Genomic DNA, 13,085 nt, shown 5'->3' on the forward strand with positions numbered 1-13,085 from the left:
GCTATTAAAACAGTAAAATAAATCAGGAATGGCATGAGAAAAGACACCAACAGAAGGGAAGATAGTGGTGTGTGACAAGAAATTCGGTACTATAATATATATTGATGGCACCTTGCTCTATATCTTCTTACGATCTCTGTCTTCAGTCAGTACAGATGTGCATGAATAATCTGAGAATGGATTTAAACAAGATGGATATTTTGTAGATTAGTGGGAAAGCTGATCCAAAGATCATTATTTGTTTAAAGTGTGTTTGGGACAAGGTTGAGTGCTTCCAGAAACATAAGTTTTGTAACTTTGAAATTGTTCTGGATCCAGCTTTTCTGCTGGATGCCTGTGTGTAAAGGCGGTGATGAGATGTGCTTTTATACAGCTTGGGCTGCTGGTATACCCTCAGTGATTTAGGTACCTGGCTGTGGAGGCATAGGCTGGGAGTTCAATTCCCCACTCTGTATCCTTGACAGGCGTACTCAATAATCCGTACTAGAGATAGGGATGAATATAAAAACAGATTGCTTTTTCTGACAAATATAGCTGATTTGTTAAATATTTTTCGATCCATATTTGTGGATTCCAGAGACCCCCACAAATACAAAGGGACAAATATTTACCCGTTTTATTCATCCGTCGTATTATTATTATTTTTTAAAAACCACAATTCTGCCTACCAGCCGAAAGCAGTGCTGGCAGAAAGGCAGCCACCACCCCTCACAGCCACCCAATATCACAACCTAACCCCACCCCCTTTCTTTCCCTACCTTAGGCCCCACTCCGCCCCACCCCACCCCCTCTTACCTTAATCGCTGCTGCCGAGGTCTTCTGGCCTTGGAGCCGCACATGTAAAAATGGAGACTGGCTGCCCTTTGCAAAGATGGTGGCTGCAGCTTCATTTAGGGTAGGGAAGCTGCAGCTGCCATCTTTGCAAAGGGCAGCCTGGATTCCCATAGTCTCCCTTTTTACACACTGTGGCTGTGAAGGCCTGATGGAGACCTCGGCAGCAGCTATTAAGGTAAGGGGGTGTCGGTGGGAGTAGGGTGGTGGCTAAGGTAGGGAAAGGAAGGGGTGTGGGGTAGGCTGTTGGGGTGTCTGGCTGTGTGGGGGTTGGCTGCCTAGTGGCTTCTGATCAGCTGATCGGCAGCTGGTAGGCAGAATGGGCTTCTGTGCCGTGTGGTAAACTCTCCTGGGGGGACCCAATTTGTGGGTGAATAACTCGGATGTCCTATATCCAATCTTCACCAACATTGGCTGGGATGTTGGGGAAAGACATAGGAAGCTCCGTTGTGATTCTGGAGTCTCTAAGTACCTGTGGGGAGCTTTCCTGGGGGGTCCTCTTTGTGACTATATAACTTAGGGGTCCATGAACCAATGTTCACCAAACTTTCAGGAATTGTAGGAAAGCATCTGAGAAAGCTTTTCTGCATATGTGGTGTCTCTAGGTCATTGGGAGCCAATGTTATAGGCATTTAAAGTGCAGATGAATCAACAGATTGATCCGTTGATTCGTTGAAGAATATTTGTATATTTGTATTTGTTGATCCGTTAACAATGAATAAAGGATCAAAATGAATACCATTTTTTCATTTGTCCCCATATCTAACCTGTGCGGTCTCTTCCAGCTGCACAGTTCTAAGATTATCTAGAATAAAATCACATTAAGCTCTTTCAAATTTTTTTCCCTGCTGTCACCAACCACTGCCACCACCAAACTAGCCATTCCCTAAGATCATTCTCTACATACTGAAACACCTATGAGATGCTTGGCCCTGAGGTATCACAAGGTTTGATGGGGTATAAGGACACACCTTCATGTCATTGCATCATAGAGGCCTGGCACAGATGTGGCAAACAAATTGCTGATGGGGTTCTTTGACCCTGGCATTGTCACTGTCTCTATTGCATACAGTTGTCTGAATGAACACTCAGACTGGAGGTAAAAGCTTAGGCATTATCTTCTATTGCTAAGTCTTCTGGGTCATCATGGTGGGGAAAAACTACTGTTTCTTTTAGTGAAAGCCAGTGTAGTACAGTGGCCAGGATGTTAGATTTTGATTTGGCCCAAATTCTTACATGCCAACAGATTTAGCTGGGTGACCTACCTCTCTGCCTGAACTACCTCACAGGATTATTTTGACAGTATTAAAACAAGAACTACTTCAATCGCTTTAGAAGAAGGTCAGGATATAAGTTTTAATAAAAGTTCACTACGAGGTCCTGATTAGAAAAAAACCTTCCTGCCATTTCTTGTTTGATTTTCACCCTTTGTCTGTCTTACTTAGGCTCTGTACACAACTAGCTTATAAAATGATGAAATTGATTCTAAGTTATACCACTTCTGTATAAAGAATTGCTTTTTTTTAAAATTGCCCCATGGCTAGTCTCTTAGGCATGGGAAGAAAGCATTCCAGAAAGAAGAATGAACAGTGTTTTTCAAGCTTTACCTGAAACTCTTTTACCTGAAACCCCTTGATAAAAATTTAAAAAAAATCTAGTCACCTCCAGTTTGTGAGGGGCTTCTGTCATAACGGTAGAACATATAAAGATGAAACACTGGAAGAGAGAGAATAATATTGCATTCCTAATTGTGTTTACTCAGAATCAAGTCCTAGAGGGAATCACTGGGGCTGTCAGGATGTGTGCTTTTAGAATTGCAACCTTAGTGCTATATGTTAATCTACATATAACATCCAGCATCAGAAACAGCGACAGGAAGTGAGATATGAAACAACATCAGAATATCAAGGTCAAATAGTAATGATCTTGCAGCATATTTTAAAGTGGTATATAAGGCCCTTAGGGCAGGCACAATGCCTGTCTTTACAATGCAAAGCACAACAGCTCCTCTGAGCCTGCTCACTGTCTCTTGGTGCTACTGTAATATAAGTATTAAATAATTCAATACCAATAAAGAAACTGCAGAGATAGAGAGAAGCAGTACTCAGCAACTAAAGCTGAATGGGGAACTATAAAATATAGGACTTTGGCAGGGGAACTAAAAATGCTGTGTATTCAAGGCTTGAAGTAAAAAGCTCAGTACTTAGTTTATCCATCAATAACATCTTTGTCCATCAGTACCATAGTTAGGAAGGGATATTGGAATCCTGATTTCCAGTCTTGGGTAACTAGTACATCAATCCCTGAAGCTGATTCTAGGCAAAATATGGGGAAGCTGGCCCTCTCAGATGATCCTGGTCTATGCTGGCAGGGATTAATCACAGTTGTACTCTAACTATGTCTGGAAAGCCAGTGCTTCCCAGTTGTAAGCCTACGGGCACTACAGTCAGGAAATCTGGAAAACCCTATGAATGTCCCAGAAAGGTTGGCATAAATTCCTGATTGTCCTCTGCAGGCAGAAGACTGAATAGGTCTTCTGCCTGCAGAGGACTAGTTTATTTTTCCTGTTTATTTTACTGTATCAGTTTTACAGTATATAATTCTTTCAATTTGGCAGAAACTGGTATTTATCATATTGGAGTTCTACTTTGTTATGTTTCCCCAGTCAGCATCATTTTGAGCTGAAGTATGTTGGGTGGTATTTAGACTACTTATATCTGAGGACATCAGGTGCAAGTGGTGCTATCCATAGAACGAACTAAACATTGTTACTGGCCAGTAGCTGATTTTACTCAAATCAAGCTCAGTAAGCAGCAGCTCATATCCAGACAGGGGAAGTTGGAGCCATCTAGTACACACTTTAAAAGTTGTTATCTTAAGTGTGATCTATTTTATTTCTCACTTGAACAATCCTTCTGTTTACACTGACCAGTATTTCTACTGTGAGAAGGGTCCAGACAGGTCTTTGGATTGTTCCAATTTGTCCCCATTTTGATTAATAGCACTCTCCTTCCTCATCCTTTCCCTGCCTTTTCCCACAGCTGTAATTTGGCAGGCTGCAGCAACTTTCCTTTTTTCGTTAAATAAAGTAAGTCACATAATGCAACAGCAACACATCTACCTGGTGTGGTGCACATAATACAATCAATGTATCTCATTTATATAACATAGCACTGCATAGATAGGAAAATATAAAGATTTTTTTTAAAAAATTGTAATATAGATGCAAATAAAAGAAAGAGGATTCTCCTTCATCCCTTTCAATGTCAGAACCCACCAACATCATAGGGTTGCCACCTTGTTTCATAGCAGCACTGATGCTGCATTTGAGTATGCCTTGCGCATTGTCTTATTTTTGTTGGACTCTTTAAACACTAGTTGACTGGCTACTGGTTCTTCAGTATTGCCTAGATTTTGAGTGAATGCAGAAAATATAGGGAGGGCTGACCACCTGGTAGAAGTCCTTGCCATTGTTATATATACAGTATATAGCAAGGGTGTGTGTGTGGAATCACAAGTCTTCTGAAATAAGACTAATACTCAACTATTGCATGATGGAAACCTTACCAGATAATAAGCTGGTACTACATTTCTACTGAAGCTGAGCAGCCAGTGCAGGAAAGTTATTTGTCAATTTACTTGCATAGTCAGGTGTAGGAATGTGGATAAATAATTGGACTCTATGTACTGTTCTACACTGAGATGCATTCTTCACATAAGCGTTGCCTCCTCAGTTGGGGATGTCACATCATGACTATCATATTGTTCCGCAATAAGGTCAGAATGCTATATTTTTTCCTAGTGCATGAGAATTGGATGGTTGTGTCACAAACTCACTTAGAAAACAACATCTAGGCCCCTTAGCTTACAAAGCAACCTTCTGTCCGCTCCTGTGAGTTGATTTGGCAGCAGAGGGGCTGATACAATTTGAAATATGGCGAATTTGTATACCAGCAATTGTTTAGGCATTTTGTGTTCTCACTTTTCACAGTTTTCTATATCAGTGGTTCTTAACCTGGGTGATATTGCCCCCCAGGGGGCGATTTTGTTTTTTTTCAGGGGGCGATAGAATGAAAAGGGGCAACGCGGGGGCGAAGGAACAGAAGGGAGTGATATGGGGGTGGTGGAGCGAGCCAAACCTGAGAAGGCAGCTGCAGCCGCGGTGCTGGCAGCGGATCTGGGAGGCGGATCCAGAGCAGCTGGTGCTGGCAGTGGATCCGGTGCTGCCGCCGCCATTACGTTGGGGGAGGGGGGCAATGATAACTTCCTCAATGGCTCAAGGAGGTGATTCTTTCAAAAACATTAAGAACCACTGTTATATATTATAGATATTTCAAGAAGTTTAGAAGATTAGAACACTTTCACGTGTACCACATGCAAATAGACAACTAAGGTGTTACAGATCAGAGTCATGGAAAAGATAGGTCTAGATTTGCCTGAGCACGCTGCAGGATATTTTGGATGCCTATTTGAGTATCTACCACCTTAATTTATACTGTTTAAATGGAAAAAAAAAATGGAATTACACCAGATTTATTTTATTTTCTTGGAAAAAATATAAGTTCTTTCTGGTGCTTAAACCGTTCCTGGTTTTAAAATTGTTGAATACTGATTGTGTTCACATGCAAAGGTTTGATTCTCAAAAGGTGTTTGGGATATGAGTGTACACACTGAGTTTTCCCCTTGCAAAGGGCAGTGATGCGTTTTGCATCTTATCTACACTTGCACTTGCAGAGTTCCTGTGTTCTGGATCTCTTGCGTCGCCTTTTTGGCCAAATGTGGCTACAAAGTCCTCAACACAGAAAGGTTGACCTTATTTCCAGGTGAACAGGGAAATTCAGGGGTGGGACTTCAATGTGCATGCTCTCAACCTTAAGACCTACACATATTCAGGTTAAGTGCATAAACAGGGCTTAAATGTATATCTTTGGAACAGGTTTCATACCTTTTAACAAAAAGTCTAATCATCCCTGGTGTAGGTGCTGCAGAACTGCCATCCTCACCTCTAAACATTTACTTTGGAGTTTTGCTTGCCGAGTGCAAGTTAGTAAGATTCTACTCTCTTTTAAAAAATCCTATATTTGCTAGTAAAATTACTTAAATTATTACTACAATGCCCAACTGAGGGCATTAGTTGAGCATTAGCCAGTTGCTTGTGTGCAGCTAAATATGGACACGAACTGCTGGTTTGGTAGTTTGGCGTGGTTTGTTTCCTGGCTGAACAGCTGATCCACAGTTCAGTGTCCTGCCCCATATAGCAGGTGACCACTTGGTGACAGTGCCCAGACCCACCTCTTCCAAGTGCTGCCTCCAAATGAGCACCCACTGGAGGGGGTGGGGCACCAAACCACAGATCAGCTCTTTGTATGAGAAATGGACCATGCTGAGCCCACCAAACCCACAATTCATGCCCATCTCTATATTGCAGTATAGAACAGACACCTTTAAAAGTGCCATTGATTGAGAGTAAATATTAGCTTCTCTCTTTTCAACAACTGTGAAAACAACTGATTGTTTTACCAGAGGTGTGTATTGTAGAATAGAGTTACATGCACAGATCTTTCAAATAAAATGGTAAAATACCTACCGTAACTGGTACCAGGCAATGGATTTTTGACGATTCTTTTTCTCCTTTAAAAGAAATTAAATATTAATCAGATTCTGCTGCAGCGCATAGAAAATTTAATTGCATTGTTCCCAAACCTAGATTTTGAAAGCTTGTTCTTGTGATATTTTGACTGTGCCAAAATTGATATTCACGTGAGAGATCAGGTAAAATGAAAACTCATATATACCACAGATTCGCTAAGCTTTTCTGTTTATATTATCTGGTGTCAAACATTTCTCACTTTTTAGTGCGTGAGCTGGTGCTAATGGATAAACAGTACAGTAGCTAGTGAACCATACGTTTTCCAGAAAACCTGAAATGACTGGTTTTTAAAAAGGAGTCAGATAATAGGTTATGCTTCTGAATAAATTTGTGAATACTTCAATGAGTATTTGCAGAGATGATCAAACTTGGATATATTCTCGGTAATAGACTTGTCACTCCAAGCCTTCTCTTCTCAAATTATGTACAGTAGTAAATTTAATGAAACACTCAGCTATTTATTATCTTATTTATAGTCTATTAACAATCCCAGACACAAGTCATGAAATCAAATACAGTCAGGCTAAAACAACTAGTCCTGTACAGTTATAGTTCAATACTGATTCCCTTCCTTGTTTTAACGAAAAAAAGCTGTGTCTATATTATAGAGTATGTACAGTATTGTAGGAAAACTCTAAGGAAAAGTTTGCAATGTCATGAAACACTCTAGATGCTCACAGAATGAAACTTCCCATATTTATGGTCCAACCACGATAGTAAGCAAAGTTGTCAGTTTAGTTATAATGAAAACTTTACATAAACCCTAACAATAGGAGAAGCTAAGTTTACTGTATATCATTTCCAAACACTCTTGTGTGCTTTTTAAGTTTCATTCCTGGGTCAAAATAAACAGCATCTTTTCCACGTGAGATGCATCTTGCATCCAACATGCTTTGCTTTACCCAAAAGATAAATGCATGTCTATCCATTGAAGTACATACCTTCTGAGGAAATCCCTCATACAGGAAGAAAAAAATTTGATCCCACACTCAGCATCATATGAGATTGTCTGAAATTTCATTAGGATAGTCCTACATATTGGCCAATGGAATAAGCCATCTTCTCCCCCCTCCCCCCCATAAAGTATTTCTGTGAATGTTGGTACATAATGGCCTAGTAATATTCCAACTGGACTTTCTCTTCAACTTTGAGGGAACGGTGTAGGATTCCAACCGTTAAATGGACAGTAGGAGCAGAAAAGATGGGTCTAGCACACCCACATATTTGTCCAAAATGGGAAAAGTTACTTTTTTGGCCTATAACTCATAGAAAACTACAGTCAGCATAGCCAGCTACTGGGAGTTGCAGTTTAAAATATCATTTTCAATTTCTTAAGGCCAGCCTTGGGAAGGCAGCCCATAGCTTTGATGCCACAGCCAAAATAACTCTCTAGCTGGTTACATGTACCCCCTCTTTGCTCAATGATGAGGCACTGAGAGAAAGGCATTGTCACAGACATTGTTAAAGCACGGGCATTTTTGCTTACAGGAATAGGCACACGCCCCATAATATTATCAAGCATTTTTAGATTTATGTGAGGCCTAGGCATTATAGGCTAATCCTACAGATATTTGCTTTTTCTGATCCATAGAAGAATAACATTTAAAATGATGTCTTTCTGTTTCCAAGCCAAATTATAAAACATTGCAATTGAACTATTTAAATGAATGAGTAATTTTCTCTTGCAGTATATGCAAATATGTACATTGTTCCAATTGTTTCAATAACTGACACTATATGAGACTAATGATAACTCTGTGGTGTCAAGTCAATTCTGACTTGTGGTGAGCTTTCCAGGATTTTCTAGGTAGAGGGTACTCAGAAGTGGTTTACTATTCCCTTCTCCTGGGGGTATCCTGGAATTGTGCAGTTTGCCCAAGACCATGCAGGCTGGCTCTTCTGTCATAAACAGTGGGAGAGTAAACTCTCAACTTCTTGCCCTGCAGCCAGATGCCTAACTCACTGTGCTATCTAGCCAGCATCTTATCTGAAACAAGATGTTCCATTAATGAAATAATTTTTATTCTTCTAAATCCTTCTATTGAGTCCTATTATCACTTTCTGTGCTCCAAAATGGAAACATATTTTGCAGATTAACAATATCTTCCTTCAATTGAAACAACAGCATATTCAGTTAGTTTTGCATTGGATATGTTGGTCTTAGGAGAGAAATTCTGAAAATATATGGAAATTTCTTTCTTACTCAAGCAGAAACTGTTAGTGAGCTTTCAAGCAGGTTCCGTAAACATAATGCTACAGATGAAGTCACAAAACCATACTTTAAAGCCCATTAAAAATGTCTCAGAGCAACTGGGGAGTGAATACTGATTTTGTGTTACAGCTGCAAGACAAATGGCTTTTCAGTGAAAGAAAATCTTACATTAATTAATCTTCATCAAGGTTTCAATGGATAGTACAATTTATGGGTTCTAAATCTTGCTTGATGAAAATTGCATGAGAAGGAGAAAGGCTTACTGTAAGCATATTGGTTATAAGTCACTTCAATACATTGAGCCAGTACTTTAAACAATTTATTTTTGCTTGCTTAATTGTCCCCATATTCACATTAACACTAAGGAATATACTTGAAGCTCATTGTTTTATGAACTGCTCATTAAAATATTAACATATTTGTGATTGGATTGGTTAATATTGTGTATTATACATATCAAATAAGAATCAATTTAATAAAAATGTTTTGGTGTTTTAGGTAAATACTACTGGCTGGAATCCTATTTTATATTCATGCCAGTGTCACATGTAACAGTAGCAGTGTAACTATCAGTTGCAAATTACTACAAGTTAAGAAGTCGAAGTGGACATTTTCTATTAGATGCTAAGACATGTGATTGCTATGTGGTAGAAAATCCCTACATTATAGGAAATACCTGCACTGACATCTTAACTTACAGCAACTCACTACTGAAAATTATACTACTGATGTTATGCCATGAGGCATAATTAATAGGTTTCCAATATTTTATTCTTTGGTATGTATCTCAAATGCTCTAAATTTAATTCCTTTACCATTTATCAGTAATTTTTTACACTGTATGCCAGACACACGAGATATATAAATAATATTTCTGTGATTTGGGTTATTGTAAAACAAAGAAGTACTTCATAATCTGAACAAAAAATGCAGAAAAGCTTAGGAGATTTGAGAAGATGGGTTGTATATTAACTCATCCACCTGCCATCCCTCTTCTCTGTATATCTTCCAATAGCAAGTCAATAAAATGATTAGAACTGGTGCCTCACAAAATGTACACCTTGAAGCCACGAAGCCATGAAAATGTGAAGGATTTCTTTCTCCTGACCTTTTCAAATTATATCTAACTGTCTGGGGAATTTCTCAGTGACTAGAGGTAATGAGGTTCAATCTTCTTTTGCTGGTTGGCTTCAAATTCAGCTCATCAGAAGCCTTAACTTATCTATTCCTTTTATCTTGGCTTTGGCATGCCTTCAATGCTATAATCCATCCATCTAATCTTGGTGTATATGTATGTGTTTCACTCCCCACCTGTTCCTCCTCTCTTAGGCTTTCCTGAAGAATCAAACTGTGAAAACTACAACCATAAAAGGCCCTCCATTTATTGCATTCGCCAAAAAAAAAAAAAAAAAAAGTGATATTCGTATGGGAGGCTGAGCTGGTATGTTGCCTTTTGAGAAGGGCATTTTAAATGTAATTAGTTTCTAGATTTCATCTCCACCCTGCATTTTAGTTTTTGCCAGCCAGTGTGATTTATGCTTCAGTAGCTTTCATATTACCAAACTTTTAACATGTTGCTCTGCAAAATATTAAGGGGTGGACATGCAGGGAGAAAGTTATTCATGTTACACTGATTTCCCTTGAGTTATTATTGTGGGAATTCACAAGTGATAGATGCAATATCTGAACTGGTGTCTCACAAAATGTACACCTTTAAGATGTGAAGTCATGAAAATGTGGAGATGCAATGTCACAGGAGTGAAATGCAGAAATGGACAGTTAGCTTAGCCTCAACACCACCATCTTCAAGAAGTGGAAAACAAAACTACAGAGAAGAACAGATGTATCAAACAGGAATACAGATACATTCATATTCATATTCAGTCCAACACAACAGACCCATACAAGAGAGATTCAGGCGAGAGTAATTTCATATGCACTGCAGATGCTACACTGGATTCTCATTTATTTATTTATTTATTTATTTATTTATTTATTTATTTATTTATTTATTTATTTATTTATATCCCATCCATCTGGTATATTTATACCACTCTGAGCGGCTAACAACAAGATATCTACAATTATAATAATATAAAACCAAAACATCGGTTATTAAAAAAACATACCAAAAATCATAAATAATAGATAGATAAGGAAGAGAAAATTAAATTAAATTAGATTAAATGCTGGCGGGAGGGAGAGCCTGGACATAAAGCCATGTTTTTAGTTGAATTTTAAATTTTAAATTTTTTAATTCCCATCTCAAGGCTCCTCTGATGCCCAGTGAGTTTGCATTTGCCTTGTGATGTAAGTGAGCATATGCAGCTGCATGCCAGATCTAGGAAAACTACTTTTTAAATCATTATAGTTATAAGCCTGAATCTGGTAGTCCCACCCTTAGCTATAATAAATTCATTAAAGCAGTGGGATTTTGTAATGACTGCCAGGTCAGTAATTCATAGATTCATAGAACCACAGAGTTGAAGAGACTGCAGGGGCCATCGAGTCCAACCCCCTGCCATGCAGGAACTCCATCAAATCACTCCCGACAGAGGGCCATTCAACCTCTGCTTAAAAACCTCCAAAGAAGGAGACTCCACCACACTCCGAGGCAGCCTATTCCACTGCCAATCAGCTCTGACTGTTAGGAAGGTCTTCCTGAGATTCAGGTGGAATCTCTTTTCCTGTAATTTTAAACCATTGCTCTTTGTCTTAGTAGCTAGAGCCATGGAACTTGTCCCTTCCTCGACATGACATTCCAAATATTTAAACGTGGCTATCATGTCCCCTCTTAACCTTCTTTTTGTAAGGCTAAACATTTCCAGCTACCTAAGCTACTCCTTATAGGACATGGCTTCCAGACCTTTGACCATTTTGGTCGCCCTCCTCTGGGCATGTTCCAGGTTGTCAGCATCCTTCTTGAATTGAGGTACCCAGAACTGGACACAAGTGGTGTCTGGTAAGGTCTGACCAAAGCAGAATAGAGTGGTACTATCACTTCCCTTGATCTAGACACTATACTCCTATTGATGCAACCAAGAATCGCATTGGCTTTCTTGGCAGCCGCATCACACTGCTGACTCATGTTCGGTTTGTGGTCTACCAAGACTCCTAGATCACTTCCACGGTTACTGTTGTCTAGCCAGGTGTCTTCCATCCTATATCTGTGCAGTTTGTATTTTCTGCCTAGGTGTAAGACATTAACATTTCTCCCTGTTGAAATTCCAACTGATAGAATTGATCTTGCTGGGACTATGTATTGTTCCAGACCTTTCAAATAATTAATTATTCTTACTGTTACAATTGGTTTAAAGTAATTTGAAGTAATTATTTACTTTCTCTTTTCTCAAAACCAATTAAAATAGTTCCCATTTTGTTATGTTTTAAATAGCCTGAATGCTACAAATCACTGGCTTGTAGAATAAAACACATTCTCTTCCCAAAAGGCACCTTTAATTGAACAAAACAGTTTAGGGCTTCATGTTGCTCACTTCTGGTTCTAATTGGTACATGGCATTTAGCCATTATGATCTTGAAAACTCAGTGCTAGCAAAACTATGAGTTTCATAACACAGTTATGCATCCCAATCCAGAGAAATAGATCTACATGCCAAAGGAGACCTATAAAACTACCATACTTAATCCAATGGACCAGCTAGCTTGGTATTGTCCTCTGAGGTTGATACATTCAAAACTGCAAATGGAAAAATAAACGAAGTTGTGTGGTGGTGGTTGTGGTTTTTTTGGGATCTTTGACCGTGTTCTGAAGGTTGTTCTTCCTAACATTTCACCAGTCTCTGTGGCTGGCATCTTCAGAGGACAGGAGTCAGAACTCTGTCTGTGCTTTGTTCTGACTCCTGTCCTCCGAGGATGCCGGCCACAGAGACTGGAGAAATGTTAGGAAGAACAACCTTCAAAACACGGCCAAAGAGCCCAAAAAACCCACAACAACCATTAGATCCCGGCCGTGAAAGCCTTCGTGAATACAAAGTTGTGTGGTCTTTATGCAGTATAAAGGCAAGAGCTGACAATACCTTCAATCATGAAAAATTTAACAAATAGCCAGCTTTTGACTTAAACCAGTTTCCATCAAGCTATGCACCAGTATTTTGTGGGCAGTAAACAAATATGTATATGTGTGTGAGGGAGAGTCTTAAAAAATCCTGGCAGATATATGTTTTAGGACTGTTTCTAAAATATTAGGTCAAAAATGCTGGCTGCAAATGCCAGCCAGGGATGTTGGTTTCAGATGCCACCCCTGGCAGCCATTGGTTGGAATTTTTCTCCCAACTCCTCAGAGGACTGTCATTCATTCATAAGCAATGACTTCCCTCATTTGCCTTCATTTTGAAACTCACAGTTCTTATTTGGCCAGGAAATAGTTGCCCA

At 39.2% G+C, this 13,085-nt stretch overlaps 1 long non-coding RNA gene across 7 annotated transcripts in view; it reads left to right on the forward strand.

Moving 5' to 3' along the window:
- The window catches only part of LOC110084187 (uncharacterized), a 120,243-nt gene that overhangs the window by 92,087 nt on the left and 15,071 nt on the right, over positions 1-13,085 (forward strand). For all 7 annotated transcript variants that reach the window (XR_012087322.2, XR_013536659.1, XR_002301440.3 and 4 more), the window contains one exon: positions 10,023-10,134. This is a non-coding gene — a long non-coding RNA (uncharacterized LOC110084187). The remainder of the gene's footprint in view (positions 1-10,022; positions 10,135-13,085) is intronic.

Source organism: Pogona vitticeps, chromosome 5, assembly GCF_051106095.1.
Source record: "Pogona vitticeps strain Pit_001003342236 chromosome 5, PviZW2.1, whole genome shotgun sequence".
In the NCBI taxonomy this organism is placed as follows: domain Eukaryota; kingdom Metazoa; phylum Chordata; class Lepidosauria; order Squamata; family Agamidae; genus Pogona; species Pogona vitticeps.